This window comes from Falco biarmicus, chromosome 16 (genome assembly GCF_023638135.1).
Source record: "Falco biarmicus isolate bFalBia1 chromosome 16, bFalBia1.pri, whole genome shotgun sequence".
Classification (NCBI taxonomy): domain Eukaryota; kingdom Metazoa; phylum Chordata; class Aves; order Falconiformes; family Falconidae; genus Falco; species Falco biarmicus.
Window position 1 is genome coordinate 9,587,537 of NC_079303.1, and position 17,103 is coordinate 9,604,639.

Consider the following 17,103-nt stretch of genomic DNA (forward strand, 5'->3'; position numbering starts at 1 on the left):
CTCGCCCCGACACGCTCCTGCGACGGCGGCGCTGGCCGTGCCCGGCTCGGGGCAGGCGTTGGCCAGCCGGAGAGCGGACCCCTTCTCCGGGAGAGGCCGGAGCGAGGCGGCGAGCGCCGGGGAGCGCGCAGGGAAGGGAGCGGGCAGCCCTGCGCAGGGGGCGAACCCGGGGGCTGCGCCGCGGCTCCGCACTCGCGGCTCCGCCTCAGCCGCCGGCAGCCCCCGCAGAGCCGGCCCCGGCCCCGCACCGCGCCGCGCCGCGCCGCAGGCAGCCCCCGGCGCCCCGGGAAGCGTTGCGGACCGACGGCTTGCACGTAGGTGGTCAGCAGAAGGCAGCTCTGCGCCTTAAGTGGCAGCGTAGAGGAAAGATGTGTCTGCAGCGAAGCACAGCAGAGGGTCCGGAGGACAGGCGTGTCGCAGGCGCTTGGCAGCACACGGCCTCGGGAGGGGGAACAGACGCCATGGGGCAAGCTGGGGCACAAGGTAAGCTCAAGGAGAACCAGTTGGTTAATGGGACCAAACAGAAATTACTTGAACTGTGCATGAACACTTGAGTGAAACTAAAGACCGCTGTGCCTTTAAATGGGGACGAGGCTCGTAAGACCCAGTGAGGGTTAAGTGTGACTAAAGGTCATCGTAAACGGTTTTTCCAGGTGTATAAAGTATTTTCCTGTCGCGAAGAGCTGTGCTAGCTTTGTGGGTTTGCCCCCCAGCTCCCGTCCCCGCAGACACGCGTAGCTGGTCCCTCGGCCGTGCGGGTGCTCGATCCGTTGCGCGGCGGGCGATGGGATCCGGCCGTTGGACGGCAGCATCAGGTCCCGAGGAGACGGTCGCTGCCGGCCTCGGCGCTCGGAGGGGCTGCGCGACGTCCCGGTGCGACATGTCCCTTCCCGGGGCTCGCCCCCCGTCTGGGTGCGAGGGGGGTGGCGGCCCGGCGGGTGGCGGGCCTGCCGGGGTGGGAGATGCGGCTCCAGGTGCTTTGGCCGCCGGCCCGGACGGTGCTTTCGCCTCTCGTTACGCGTTCGGGGGAGGCAGGAGGGTCGCCGTTACCGTCAGCGAGCCCGTGCTGCCGCCGCTGCCCGGCGTCGGGGCTGTGTGGCATCCCGGGGTGGCGGGGAGCGGAGCGATGCGCCTCGTCCTTGCAGGGTGCTGAGCTGCCCTTCCCCGGGGCCAGGGCTCGCTGCCGCTTCCAGCTGCACAGGATTTGGTCCCGCAGCCTCAGGGTGAGGGCTGGATTTTCGCGAAACGAGGAGGAGCTGCTGGCACCTTCTGTACTGACGGGCGGCTTGATTTCTTGCTGTGCTTTTCGTACATTTTTAATAGCCCGGTGGAGTACAAATTGTAAAGGAAACTTCATACGCAGAGTTTTAGAGTTTGAAGAGAGATTATTCACCCTCCAGCTGTCGTGAGGTTTCACCTCTCCTTCCTGGCAGGACTGATCTTCCAGTTAGAAGTGAAACAAGGTCAAACGGTTAAAAAAAAAGGTTTCCTTCTGTCAGGGCGAATCTAAATCAATCAAATTCCCGGGCACCAAAGTGTGTTGTGTAACAAATGTGAGTGCAAAGGTAAGCACGTAGCTACAGGTAGCAGAAGAGCATGTGCGAGAGAAGTTGTGGGTCTTCTCTCTAAGTTCTAACACCTTGCTCTCTGCGCTGTTCTTCTGCAAATTTGCCTGGATTTTAAGCATGGACAGAAGAGGGAGAGAACGAACATATGCATTTGATTTACTTAATAGAAAATATCTTGGCAGAAACACATGCTTGTGCTGTGTATTCTGTTAGAGTTTGGCTTTTTAAAATACTTGTATGTTCTGTCTAATGAAAAGCTGGTAGTATCTCCCATTCACCTAAGAATATATGTTCAAACATAGCTTGAGGTATGCTGCTAATCACGTTAAGAAAAATGTATAGCTTAATATCAAACTAGCTAAAGTGCAGTCACTGGGGAATATCTCGGTGCTTGTAAGCTTTAATTTAAAGAGTGCTATGAGGCTGGATTACCCGATAACCAGTACAATTGAAACAGCAATATAGCCCCTCTTTTTTGAAGGAAGACTGTAGGTCATTTTGAACAGCATAGAATCATAGAATCATTTAGGTTGGAAAAGTCCTTTAAGATCATTGAGTCCAGCCATTAACCTAACACTGCCAAGTCCATCACTAAACTGTGTCCCTGAGCACCACATCTACACATCTTTGAAATGCCTCCAGGGATGGTGAGGCCACCCTGAAACTTCCCTGGGCAGCTGGTTCCAGTCCTTGACAACCCTTTCAATGAAGAATTTTTTCCTAATGTCCACTCTAAACCTCCCCTGGGGCAACCTGAGGCCATTTCCTCTTGTCCTATCCCTTGTATCCTTGTTGGATCTGGTAGAAATGATCCCCAAATGGCAGTCTGTAAAGGATTAATTTAAATTCCAGATTCTGGTTGCCTGGCATTAGCAAAAATAAAGCTTTTGTGTTATTTCTCTTAACAGTTAAAAATTAGGTGCAGGAAAAATAAAGAGAAACACTAAGTACTGAATTCCCCCCCCCCATTTACATTTTGGTAAGACAGAACTAATTTGCTCTCCTATCTGCTGTGCATCCTGGTGCTGAGCTAATCTTTTCTATGCCCTAGATTGTTATTAGCCTTGCTTGCTTATTACTGAAAGATTTACTTTCTAGGACTCCTTTTAATTCCATTTGCTTCTACACTGCCTTTTGTCTTAAATGTTATTTTTTTGTGGTGTCCTTTGAAAGATTCTTGGCCTTTTCTAACCTGGGACAAATTTATAGTAGCCTGCTCGAGTTTTCCTAATCGTTAATGATCTTCCCAGCAGGATATGTTCTTTGTCTTCTTCCTAACATGATTCGGGACACATTCTGTTTTAAAGTGCCCTTACCCTTGAACCATTGTGCTGAGATTTAGTGTATTGACCCAAACTCTAGTAGATTTTTCTTGAGGCTTTTCTGTGTCACTTTGCACAGCGCTCATAAGATACCTGCTGTCAAAGTGCTTGCATTTTAGTAATAACACCTTGGCATTGTTAAATTAAGTCTGTTTAAATTTTCCTTTGGCCGACTCATCTGTTTTAATTCCTTAAGTATTCAGGTTTGTTCTGAGACAGGTCGAGGAAAGGAGCACTTGTTCTTTACAGAGGATGAAATAGCAGAAATAAATGTGTAAATAGGCATGACCATTAGGCCATCAGGGGTGTTTCTATGGGTATGCCTGCCATGCCCAGAATGGTGTAAGAACAGTAATCCGCTTTGCAGATTTGGCTGTATGACCATATCACTATGTTTAGAGGTGCAGGCATCAATAGATGCAAGTGTTTTCACAGAATTAAGAAAACCATCTTGTCCATGCAGTCCAGCCATAAATGATGCCGAGAACAACAAATAATAGAAAAAAAAAAGTCTTTTCAGAGGCATATGAGTAAATAGAGTATTCTGTGCTGTCCTGTACATGCATGTGTGTACATGTATTCGTAGCCAGTGAGTCATGGCTCCTAAGCCTGATTTAAAAACTGAATGAGTTCATTATAATCCCCCTCCCCGCCTTCCCACCCCACCCCCCCAAAAAAAAATAAATCTGAGGAATCAATCTAATCTGCTTTACTAAATGAACATGTGAAAGTGCTTACCAGGGATAAACCTGGGGACTCTACATATTTCTGTCTTTTTTCCTCCAACAGAATGAAAACACCTTTGAGACAATAAAGGAGTTGGAAGAGGAGCCGGTGTGTCCCATTCAGTATTCTCTGTGTATCTGCGTGCACCGCTTGCCCTGTTTGGTTTCTGATCGAGACGGGAAGGACAGGGAGGGTGTAAGGACATTGCAACTCTCAGAGAGAAGATAGGCTTTTGTGCTGGCTTCAGCCAGTTCTGAGCTCTTTGGGGCTTAAATCTCCCCAGAATGGGTGTGATGTTGAGTTGTCTACTCCAGGGCAAATGGAGAGGAGGAGGGGCGCCTGGAGGGAGGACCACTGGCGCAGGGCACACCCTGAGCATCAGAAGTTGTTGGAACCACTGATGACTAGAGCTGTGACCAGGGGGGACCTCTCAGATTTCTCTGCATGTGGTACCCCAGTTGCTGGGACATACATTAAGCAGAGATTGTGCGGTGTGGCGGGAGGGTGACTTGGTTTGCAAAGGGGGAGCTCAGGCCAAGCCCCTGCAAGGCAGGTAGAACTGCAGATCCTCCCTGTGCTTCGTGTTCACCTTGCCTGTGACAATGTGCTGCAGAAAAGCTGAGCACAGCCCTTTGCTGATGCCAGCAGCTTGTGCTCCCTGCTGTGCGCCTCTGAAATATTTTGGTTGATCGTCATTTCATGGCGAGCTCTATTGTCCCCCCAGCCAGGGCTACTGCAGCAGTAGCAAACCAGGGCTTCTAGTTACTCCCCGACGCCTGCCTTCCTCCCCCTCTGCATCTCCCCAGCTCTCACAGAGGAGGGGTTGCCAGTGGTGCCTTCTCCAGGCAGGGCACATCTGCAGCTTCCATTGAATACCCTCCTTCCCTTTGAAAGCCCTGCCTCTTTCTGGCGGGTGGGGTTTGCTCATTTCCGTGAGCGCTTTTGCAGGTGGTGGTGACATGGGAAGGAAAGGGACATACAGTGCTGGAGGTAAAGAGCCGCTGCGCGTCTGTTTACACCGTGTTTGTACAGCTGAGGTGGGTACAAATCGGGGGTGGCTTTGCTGGAGAACTCTGCCAGGGCTATAACTGACCACCTGTTTGGGAGTCCCAGAGCAGCACGTTCGGTAACAGGAGATCGCTGCGCTGCCTGCCCTTGCCGTTGCTGTTGCGCATGCGGCAGTAAACACCTCCTCTGCACAAAACTGAGTCCGGGTAGAGTCCACGGAGACAGTGTTGGTAAGAATCCCAGGTGCTGCAGAAAAGCAGTCTGAGGTCTCAGCTGAGCTGTACTGCTTCAGAAGGGAGATCAGCCATAGATGCGTACGTGCTTTCTTTCTCAGAGAGGGGAAAGATGGTGTGGGATAGTCCTTTGCTCGGTGGTCCTGTGGGCATGTGCACCGGAGAGGAGCCATCACAGGCCACCTCTTCCTGAGCAAGCCACCACTGTGGGAGGCACTGAGGTGCTCAGCAGAGGCAGTTTAGGAGCAACAGGGGTGATCTGTCCCGCTGCTTGGAGGTAATCCCCTCCATACAACCCTGAGATGCAACGTACCCAGCTAGAAGGAATCCCAGTAGAGGTGGACAAAAAGATGAACACGTGCAGGTATTGCTCCCCAGCAACATGCGAAAAAATTCATCAGCCGTACATATCCTGGCATGTATCCGTTCATATGGAAGGTGAAGATTTATGGTTTTTAGTGTAAGTGAAAAGTTGTTGGACAGTCTGTTTTGCCTTGGAACGAAACCATACAATTAAATTTCGTGAAGCAACCCGTGTTTCAAATCCGTGGACAAGGTGAAATGCCATGTGCGTGAGAGCGTTTCTCATCAGCGCGGATCTTTGCTGTCTCTAAAGCAGTGCAGGCTGGGGCTGTGGGTGCTACTGGAGACATGCAGCCCGCCTGCACTGCAGGAAGGTCATTCTGGTCTGACTGTCAGATGGAGCTGTATGTTGTACACTATTGTACGTGTTGTGCCAAGCTTTCTGCAGGTAAAGAAAGAAGCAGTCATGTATTTGACAACAGCAATCATAGGTGATGCTGTGAAGAAATTCAGGGAAAATCTGCGGCGCATGTGATTTTGACTACAACCAAGCTGTAATTCTGACTTGTCTTGGTCACTTTAATTAGTAATGTGTCATTAATTTAAAAATAACCGGTGCGGTTAAAGAGCATGGGTGTTGGTCAGAAATGCCTGGTTTCTCATGTGTAAATTCACCAAGTCAGACGCACTGATGCAAGTGCCTGGATGAATCGGTAAAACAGGGCTGGGCTAGCCAGGGCTGGCACGGGCAGCGTGTGCAGCATGTAGTGGTTTAGGCAATAGCTCTAATTCAGAGTTATGGTGGAGGTGCTGAACGTGCTTGGGTTTGAAAGCACACAGTCTTCGTTAGCTTCAACGGAAACTGCAGGATTCTGCTGCGCAAATCAATGAAACTGTGAGATACAATCCACTGTTCAGGAAAGTCAGAACATGTTTTTAAGGAGGTCTCTGTTGGGAGGTAAAACCGCTGCTGAAGCGATAGCAGCGATGGAGCGTGTGTAAAAGAGCCTGGGGAGACCTGCAGCCTTCTGGAGCCAGGCAGAATATTTCCTGTTCACTTGAGCTATTGGTCACGAAGGGAAGATGCTTCCTACAAACTGGGGTTTGTTCTAATGGAAATAGGTGACTGGTGAATAAAGAGGGCAGTGGAGAGTTGTCTTTTTTCCCCATTTTTGCAAAACGGAAGGCATTATTGTTCCAGTTTAACAGCAGGTGGCACTTGGTTCCAGTGCAAGTAGTTATCTCTTCATTGCCATAAAAAGAAATCCATACAATTCTATCAGTTCTGATTCTGAATCAAAGAATGAAAATAGCTTCTGAACAGGGTCTTGACTAATAATTCATGTGCTGTGGTATCTGCATGGTGTGTCTTCATTGCCTTTCACTAAAATTCCTCTTTCCTGTGAAACCAGTTGTGTTTGTGGGTTTGGGATCTTTTTTTCTTTCCTCTCCTTGTTCGCAGTTCCACTTGATTTTTTTCTGGTGGTGTTACAACGAACATTGTGCAGTCCTCCTAACGCTTTGTCCATCAGTAATGTTTTCACTTTTTCCTTGTTCCTGTTTTAGAGATACACTATTGTTTTCTTTCTAAGGGTTGTATTTTTGTTATGTCTTGCATCATGAGTGAATTCGAAGTACTTTCAATGGCATAATACACTTTGTAGTGTAATTTTGTGAAAATGCTTCTCTATGAATTAAAAATATCTTTTTAGATTATTTCAGGGGTAAACCCTGAATTAATCAATCTTGGATGTGGTGTTTCTGTCCTCTAGAAATACGTGAAGCTTAACTTTGTTTTTATAGGTTAAGAAGGAAAAAAGCAAACAAAGATGTTCAAAAGTGCAGACCGTGGCAAAACAAAAATGTGTGGATAAATTAATTAACATCACTAATCGGCAAATGAAACAAAAGATTACTGTAAGGAATAATGACTGTTTGAAAATGGAGAATGAAAACATGATAGAAGAAAAAGACAAAAAGTTTTTCATCTGGGGAGAGCTCAAAATTGAGTAAAGTGCCAATGAAAGGGTAAGCTAAGGAAATAATCTCTAATTCTTATTTGTAGTACTATGTAAGTGTCTTAGGTTTTCTGATACTGTGGTAGTTGAAGTAGTTTCCTCAGTGGTGAAAGCCATAGTGAGTAGTCCACTGCTTCTCAAAAAATGAAGAAAAATTCTTTTTTGACAAAATGAAGCGCACGATGGAGGTTCAAATTTATGGCCTGCTCTAAAAAAAGAAAAGGGGAAACCAAAAGAAAACCCCCACCTAAATTCCTGTGATTTCCATGTTAACACTGAGGTAAAATGCATCTTCAAAACCAGAACTGAAGACTGGAAAAAGCAGTTATTTTTGTAGGAAATGGCCACCTAGAAAAGAAAAGTAGGAATTTGGGGTTTGCTACTACTCCCTTTTCTAGGTGATTTTAGTGATCTCCGTGCAGTTGGTGTTTTCCTTTTCATTAAGTTAATATGCCCTTTGTCAGGAGAGGGGAAAAGATGATATTACCAAACCAATCTCAAAAGTCTAAAGAAGGCACACGTATTTTTATGCAGACCTAAGCAGGAGCTTTTTCTGTCTGTCCTTCAAAGGAATCTCTGCACTAGGTGCTTTCTGTAACGTGGCTATTGGGTATAGTCCAGCTTAACCTGGATCTAGCTCAGATTCCACGTGTCCCCCGCACTCCTAGGGGAAGGGTTTTAAATACTTGGGCATATTCCATGATCTTTACAGTCAAGTCTGTGATTTTATCATAGATATTTTTTGTCTCAGTTGTTTCTGGACATCATCTTAATGTCTGTTTCACAGAAATATTTTTTATAAACCTAGTAACTTGGTGATTTCTTTCTTTCTTTCTGTGTAATGCAGTAAAATTGCCCTGAATGCCAAAGTTGCAAAGAAAGGTAAAAGACAGCCTTCAAAGCAGAGGGCTCATCAGCAGATGAGCTCTTCCAGTGGCAATCATGGTCAAGTACCGGATGAGAGCACTTCCAGTGAAACATCTGAGGATGAAGGAAGGTATGCATGTAAGGAATGTTGAAAATAAAACTTACTTAATGATAAAAATTGGCCTGAGAGCTAGAGGCAAGTTTGGGTTTTTGTTGTGTGTTTTGGTTTTTTGTAAACCTGATGCATATGAAGATTCTTGTTCTTTCATGTGACCGCCTGATGTTCTTTCTTGTTCTTTCCTGTGACCACCTGATGCGCTTTGTGTTGACAAACAGTTCACTTTTGTTTAGAGTGCTTTTGAACATGCTGGCCAAGTTAACAATAAGGTCACGTGCACAAATTCTGATTCATTACATGAGTGTGTGTGCACAGGCATAGAAGTATTTCATGTGTTTAAAAAGGGTGAGGTATCTCAGGTTTTTTCACGGCAGGTATCTCAGGATTTTTTGCCCTGCTCCCCACTCCACCTTTTCTCTTGCAGCTGCGTACCCTCCCGACTTCTTGCCCACCCTGAACTTACTTGTGTGGGTTGTGGCAAAGTGAGAAAGAGCAAGTTGTTGACACTGTTCAGCCCTAGCTAAAAATCTGGTGTGTTATCAACACTGTTTTGGTCAGAAGTCTAACACACAGCCCTGTGTGGGCTGCTGTGAAGAAAATAAACTGCATCCCAGCCAGACCCAGGACACCAGAGAATCCAAAATTACAGTTCTTTGACCTGTAGGAGAAGGATTCTCGGTACTGAAGAGAGCTAAACCCCTGGTATTAAACAGGGAATGCACATAACCGTATAGCTACATGTCTGTAGCTGTAAGATTTCTGTCACTTTGCGTGAAGTTTAGGGAACAGTTATTTCAACTATTTGCTTAATATCTTGCGGAAAAATTAGCCTTCCAGTAGACATTAATAGTACACAATAATTGTTTCAGTCTTGAACTATATCTAGCAAAGTTACTATACCAGATTTTAGTTTAATTCAGTTCTGCAATTAAGTTTTCAAAGCTACTGTAGGTATTATTCATAATGCAAAGTAAGCATTTCAGTACTGAAATATATTTCTGTTTTCTAGACCTGCAGCAACACCCAGGAGTGAAAGGAACGAGGTACTGTAAAACTAGTTTCTTGGTAAACAGTCTCTATCAGCTTTTAATCACGTAGATGGGAGCAGTGTTTATGTAGTGATCAACCAGATGTACAAATTGCTGCTGGTATGCAGCTTTATTGTATTTGAGACAAATCTGTGGGCTGTGAAGGAGAGAATGAATCATTCATGCATTTGTAATGGTCTGTAATACTAGACAGTGGAATTACAGAAAGTACTGTATTTTTTGTAGGTCAGCATACCAATGGAAGTAACTGATGGCCCTGGTTTAACTCACTCATCTGACCCAACTTCAGAGGATGTCCGGTTGGAAGCTTCAACCTACAAGGAGACTATGCTGCTGTTGGAAGAGCTTGGTGTGGTTCATATGGGTATGTTTTCAAGTCTCTGTCTTCAGCTGTTACAAGTTCCCCTTAAAACATGATTTCTTTGTATGCGCTCCTAAGTATTTTAATTTCATATTTTGATATAGTATCTCTTTGTGACTAGAGATCCCCCTCAAAAGCTGTGAAACTGTCACCTAACCTGAGATGTTGCCTGCATTACCAGCCGATGTGCCTTACGTTATCATTGGTTCTCTGTCTAGTCAGAGCTGGAGAAGCAGTTTCTTGCAAAGTACAGTTCAGCTCCTTCTAATGCGGTCATCAAAAGTCAGCAAGAGCTTTTTCTTCTTTATATCCCCTTGATGTGGTTTACGCCCAGCCACACCTAAACACCTAAGCACCACACAGCCACTCACTTGTTCCACCCCAGTGGGGTGGGGGAGAGCATCGGAAAGAGAAAAGTGAGAAAACTCATGGGTCGGCATGAAAACAGGTTAATAGCAAAAGCCACGCACGCAAGCAAAGCAAAGCAAGGAATTCATCCAGCACATCCCATGGGCAGGCGGGTGTTCAGCCACCTCCAGGACAGCAGGGCTCCGTCACGCATAACAAATACTTGGGAAGACAAAGTGCCATCACTCTGGATGTCCCTCCCTTCCTTCGTCCTCCCCCAGCTTTATATGCTGAGCATGATGCCGCATGGCATGGCACATCCCTTGGGTCAGCTGGGGTCAGCTGTCCCAGCCGTGTCCCGGCCCGGCTCCTTGCGTACCCCCAGCCTGCTCGCTGGTGGGGTGGGGTGAGGAGCAGGAAAGGCCTTGGCTCTGTGTGAGCGCTGCTGGGCCGTAACGAACACATCCCCGTGCTACCAACCCTGTTTGCGGCACAACTGTAAAACATGGCCCCGTACCAGCGACTGCGAAGAAAATTAACGCTATCCCAGCCACAACCAGCACACCCCTCAACAGCTAATGACAAAGAGTACAGCAAAATAATGGCTTTGCTTAAAAATAGTAAGTACATATATATAACAAATTTCAACTGTCATAAGATGCTTGCATATATGCACAAGGCATTATATAAACATAAGCATCACTTACTAGGGCTCTTAAACTATGCTAAAATTTCATTAGGCAAGTGTTAACCTTGGCCGAAGGCCAAACTCCCCCCCCAGTGCTGCCACTGCCCGTCCTTGACAAAATGGGGTGAAAAAGCTTGTGGGTCAGTGTGAAGGCAGGGCTGTCACTTCCCAGGGACTGTCACTGGCAAAACAGACTCCACGGATTAAAATACATTTGGATAGTGAGAAACAAAGACCCCAAACCTGAGAAGGACACGTCGGCACCCCCCCTGCTCAAGCTCTGCCGCGCTCCTTCCCTGCCACCTCCCCAGGCAGCGCGGGGAGGCTGCGGTCGGCAGTCGGGACGTAGCAGTTTCTCTGCTGCTCCTTCCTCGTCCCTTTTCCCTGCTCCAGTGTGAGTCCTCCCCCAGGCTGCAGTCCTCTGGGGAAAATCTCCTCCAGCCTGGGCCCTCCATGGGTCGCAGGTCCTTCGGGAAGGATCCGCCTGCTCTGGCACGGGGTCCTCCGCAGCACTGCGCTGTGGGTATCTGCTCCAGCATGGTTCTCTCCGGGGCTGCAGGGGAATCTCTGCTCTGGCACCTGGAGCAGCACCTCTCCCTCCTCCTTCGCTGACCTGGGTGTTTGTTTGCAGGGCTGGTTTTCACATGCTTTTCCCCTTCTCTGCCCGTGTGGTGGTTTTGCCCTTTCCTACATTTGTTTTTCCTGAGGAGCTGCCAGCACGGCTGAGAGGCTCAGCTGTGCCCTGCGGTGGGTCCATTGAAACCGTCCATGTCCAGCACGGGGCGACCCCTGGCTTCTCACAGGGACCTTCCCACTAACCTGCCACCTGCACCTAATACAGCAAAGCACTGAACAGCTTATACATTGGGCAGTATTTGTGCAGCTTTGTGTCTTTTCTGTCTCAAAACAGGTTCTGCTACTTTGTTGAAAATGCAAAACATACTTCTTGAATATGAACGGAGAATAGAACGTCAGAAAAATCAGTATAAAGCGCTCTCAAGAGAAGTAAGGAAATTGGAAGACAAAAGGGAGGAGTCACAGTTCAGAGCGGAGAAGACTCAAGATTTGAAATCCGTGTTGGCTCACCAAGAAGCAGAATGGAAAAGGGATATCCAAAGCCTTAAGTATGTAAATTGTGGTCTGATAATGTATTATCTTGGTAGTGGTTTTGTTCCGAAAGACACTGATGGTGCAGGCAACAGGATGAGAAGTTTCCAGGCTTTTGGGTTTGGGTTTTTTGAATCCCGTGGGCCAGTTATGCTATGAAGTACATAATGTGAGAGGGGAAAAACGTCCGGATACCAGCTCCATGTACAGTCTTCTGGATGTTGTTCTAACTTTGTTTTCTAGCAAGAAAAGAGCAAGAGAGTGTATACAGGGAAATCAGATTTATAAGAGAGATTTGAGAGATGGTTGGGTGTTTGGTTTTTTTTCATTTTGTCCTTGCAGCTTCAGTTGGCCTATAATACTAGGATTTCTGGTAACTCCACCCAGTGCAAGTCAAACCAGAGCTTAGAGCATTTGTTTGCTTACCTGTTTGTTTGTTGGAAGGGTCAAGTTTGGGATTGCCCCTTTCCCCACACTCCTGAGCTAGACCCGGAGGCGTGAGGTTTCTCATCGCTGTTGACATCACGTCCGACAGGGGTGGCCAGCAGGCACCGTAGGCAGTTGAGCAAGGACAACTGCAGAGCCCTGGCCTGGGAGGGGAGATCTCCTCGTGGTGATCCCCGGTGGGATGGCGTGGCTGGGGAGCTGGCCCAGCAGGGCCAGGCGGCCCAGGCAGAGAGCGAGCTCAGCAGGAGCCACCGTGAGCTGGCAGCTGGGGCGGCCCGCAGCGGCCTGGGCTGTATGGGGGGCAGCAGTGCCAGGGCACTGGGGGCAGGGAGTGCCCACCCCTCCTCAGGGCTTGCTGAGCTGTGTCTCGAGCCCGGGGTCCGGTTTTTGGCCGCCCAGCCCAGGAGATCTTGCCCAGTCCGTGTGAGGTCGGCAGGGAGATGCCGGGCTGGCCCGGGGGCAGGAGCACCAGCCCTGTGAGGGGAGGCTGCGGGAGCTGGGCCTGGGGGAGTTGGGCCTCCCAGCGCGGGGGAGGGGAGTACGAGGAAGACGAGGCCGGTCCCAGCTTGGCCTGGGTTTGACTTCAGCAGGTGTTCAAAATCCTCAAGCATCTGTCAAGTATAAAGAAGTAGTATTTTCATTCTAAGTGAATTCTCCAAGCAGCGTTAAATTTATTTTTAATTCGCAACTTTTTGCGAAATTACACTAGAAATTACATGTAAAGCTTTTTCCTTGCAATATACACCATTCAAATACAAATGCTTCTGTCAGTCTTTCAAGTAATTTTAGTGGTGGTTGATTCTTGTTTTGCAGAATTTCTAAAGCAGGCTTTCAATTGGCAGTTCTTCCCTTACGTTGACGATTTTTTTTAATTTATTTTTTTGTTCACTGTTGCGAGTATATGGGAAAAAATAGTCAAAATAATGATCAAACACAAAGCTGCTTGCTTGTTTGGGTACCGTGGGCACACCATGGACCGTTTTTTACCATGTCAGTGCTTATTGCTGATTGTTTCAGTTGGTAAAGAAGCTGACCTTCCATAAGGCTTTCCTTGTAAGTCAGCTTCAAAATGGAATTGCTGTAGTTTCTCCCAGAGGTAGATCCAACTGAGGTTTAAAACTGTTTTTAATCGTATTCAGCTTAAACCCCATGCATTTCTGAATCTGGTTTTGAACACTGACATCCTTCTGGAGTAAACAGAAGCTGCTTGTTCTGCCTGTGGTCAGCAGTTGTTTTAGACTTACAGAAGGCTTGCTGAAAAATTGTTGGGTCTGCCACAGATAAGTGGCGTGCTGATTCACCAGTGTTGCTTCTGGTCACTGAATCCGTAATGTGTAGGCAATGCTCAGTATACTAAGAAAATGTATACTAACCATAGTAAAAGTTTGCGATGCTTTGATCTGATGAGACAACAAACTCCTTTTTCAACAAAATGGCTGTAATATGAAGATGGGTTTTTTTAATTTTATTATAGAAGTGTGCACACTGGTGTGTGTTTCCCTATACAAACTTACAAATAACTGATAAATCACTCAAAGTTTTTTTTCTGTATCTTGTACAACTGATACCATGCACAATGGAATGAAGTTAGAATTCTTTAAAAAGTTGAAAAGTACAGTAAAAATATGAACTCTGAAAACGTTTAACATTTTTTATGGTTTGAGTTGTCTCTGCAACTCCATCATGTGGAATATCTACTTTTATATCAGTGCTTTTGTTTCTCAAATACTCCGTTAAATCCCAGATGTTCTTTGAAACAAGAAGAAGAAAAGAGGCTCAGAGTAGAAGTGCTGTGTGAGAAAAGGAGAGAAGACCTCCGAAGGAAAGAAGATCAATATTGTAAAGAGATGGAGGAGAAACAGAAACTTGAGTTACAGTCTAGGAATTCAGAAGTGGAGTTAAGAACACTGAGAAAGCTCTTGAAACAGGTATATTAAATAATGAATTAAACTCTTTGTCTTATTTTCTGCTTCTTTTCAATTGTATTCCAGTATGCCTAGAGAAGGAGGCGCTTTGTTCACGGAAGAGGCGCTGGATAACAATTGTCAAATTTTGAGAACAGTAGAGTACAGTTGGTTCACAATTGGGTTGTTCTTTTTTTTTTTTTGCTTTGCAGTTTATTATTCCTTTTTTCCTTTTTCAAAATTTAGGTTTCATTTGTATTTCAGGCAAAGCCTGACCTTTTTTTGAATTACTACAAAACATCCTGTATTTTGCCTTCTTAAATTTTCCTAAGAAAATTTAAATTTATTTATTTATAGGTGGATTATCATAACGGTGGGGAATCAAAAATGTTTTCAAGTATGCAAGGGAGAATGGGAAGATGTATTGCTAGCTCTGTTTTTTCTTAAGATGCAAGCAGTTTTATTGTATTACTGTAGGCTGAAGAGGAACGTGATGAAACACAGAGACAGCTCTCTCAGGAAAAGAGGGCCAGAGCCCTTCAAGAAGGAATTTTGAACAACCACCTTGGGAGACAAACGGAACTAGAAGAAGAGACAAGAAGATCTATAGGAAAAAAATCAGAGGTAAGCAGATTTTTTTTCTAATAAATCAAATTTCACCATGTTTGTTTTAAAGTCATAATAAATCTTACATAGCTTTTTCTGTTTCTTGATGGTTTATTTACTGTTTACCCGTGTAACTTACCTGGGTAAATACCTTTCTTGTTTTCTCTTATGTCTAAAAGTTCTGGAAAGCAGCATCACTCCTGTATGTACCTGAATTACTTGTGCAAGTAGGAAACTAATAGAAGACACTATTTACCCCGTTTCTTAACCTATCTGTTATTTTCCATTTCATAGACATTTTGTCATCGCTTTTTAGGCTTTCTAGCAGTGAAACACCTAGCTACCTATGGCAAGGTTGACCAGGAAGAAAGTTGTTTGACAGTGTTTGTGTTTCCATTGCTTTTTTTTTTTAAATTAGTTATTCCCTTATTGAACTTACTTCAAGTATGCCTTTCTTTGCCACCTCCACATAACTAAAATTTTATGATCGACTATCAGCAATGAATTCAACTCTCTGTAAGAGTCAGAGTAACTGGAGGAGAAAAAGCAATCATAAACACTGTATTAAAAAAGATCTTGAAAAGAGTTTACTGAATTTCCTAAAGAATGTGCAGTGCCTGGAAGCCTTTTTGTTCTTGGCTGTGCTGCCCAATAAATGTAGGGTGAATGTGTTTAAGTGGAAAAAAGTTATACATACAATAAAGAGGAAATATACAGGACTATTGCATTCCGGGGGTGATTGAGTCTTATAGCTAACTTTCAGTAATACAAAAGGATAAGTGTTCAGAAGACATTTGAGAAGGAAATTACCCTTTCTAGCCTTGTTTTTACCAGATCTGTAGCACAACTAATTCAATCTTAAAGGCAGTATTATAAAGGCATGCACATACAAGAAAGCGCTGTCATTTTAAAAGCTTTGGTTGCTGGTTTAAGGGGGGGAAAAAAACGAAACTGTGTATTTGGGATGTTCATTTAGGTTTTAAGGATATGTTGCACTTCCGTTGTGTACGTACATTGTACATGTGCATGGGTTCACAGAGTAGCTTATTGCCTGAAACTTCATCTTTGAAGTCATGCTTCAGTACTAGAAATGTTAAAATGCAGTTTATTGCTGCAGGTTTTTTGTAGATTCATTTCCCAATTGGCTCTTTATTCATTTTCCCTGTCATTCAGGAATCCAGCACTGATAGAGAACAGGATCTGTTGTACAAGAATCAGTTACTACAAGATGAGATTGCTATGCTAAGGCTAGAACTCACTCAAGTAAGACTTAGGCACCAGGAGGAACAAGGAAAATATTTAAAGGAAAATGAGACCTTGAAAGAAAAAAATGAAGCTCTCAAAAAGGAACTTAAACTGAACAAGGAAGCATTAAGACAAATGTTTTTTCAGTTCAACGCGGAGCTGGACTTAGTAAAGACAGAATCTGCAGTGCTGACTTCCAAACTTGAGCAGACGAACAAAAGCAAAGACAGACTAGAGACAGAAATTGAATCATTTCGTTCCTCCCTGAACGCTGCAGTTCAAGAACTTGAACTTCATTTGTCATCAAAAAGCAATGCTGAACGAAGATTTCCCAGAGAACGTGATGAATGCCTTTGCTTGCAAGTCGAGCTCCATCGTGACCTCTCTGACGTGCAAGAAACCAACAAGAGCTTGTCTCTGCAGCTGTGTAAAGCTAAAAGCAAAGCTAACAGGCTAGAAAATGAGCTTCACCAGTTGAAGCAAATGCTCAGAGAAAAAGCTTTGCTTTTAGAAATGACAAAAAAGAATTAAGTCAAGGCCAGTGTCGGGCACAGGAATGTGATCATGCTCGACAACTTGAGAAAGATCCAGTAAGCGAACCTGTAATAAAACAGGAGTCCTTGCAGGAGCGATTGGCCCAGCTCCAGAGTGAAAACCTTTTTACTCCATCAGCAATGGGAAGAGATGCAGAACAAGAGGATCATGAAAGAAAAAATAGTGGATTATGGGCAGGACCGTTTTAATGACATTTTCAACAAACTTAGAGCTGATACAGAAAAGCAAGTTTATCTAATAGAAGAGTGAAACAAGGATTTAAATGCCAAGTGTACTGATTTAAGGGAACAAGTCTTTAAATATGAGACTGACGTAGTAGAAAGACAGGTAAAGTATATGCGTAGAAAGAACAATTTAAAGTTTGTCCGTTCTTGAAATCAGTTTGTTCCTACAATGTATCCGGTGCAAGTTACATGCATGGGACCAAAGAATACTGATTTGTTCTGGTTTGTTATGTTTCCCTCGGAATTGCGGAAAGTTTTGGCAGCGGGGATATTAGTCCTCAGATCTAAGCAGAGAACAGAAAAAAGGTATCCAAGTCTAAGCTTTGATCAAGAAAGGTGATTCTTCTCTAGAACTTTTTTCCATCTATTTTCCTTAGTCCATGTTATGCCCTATAGAATAGTCTTA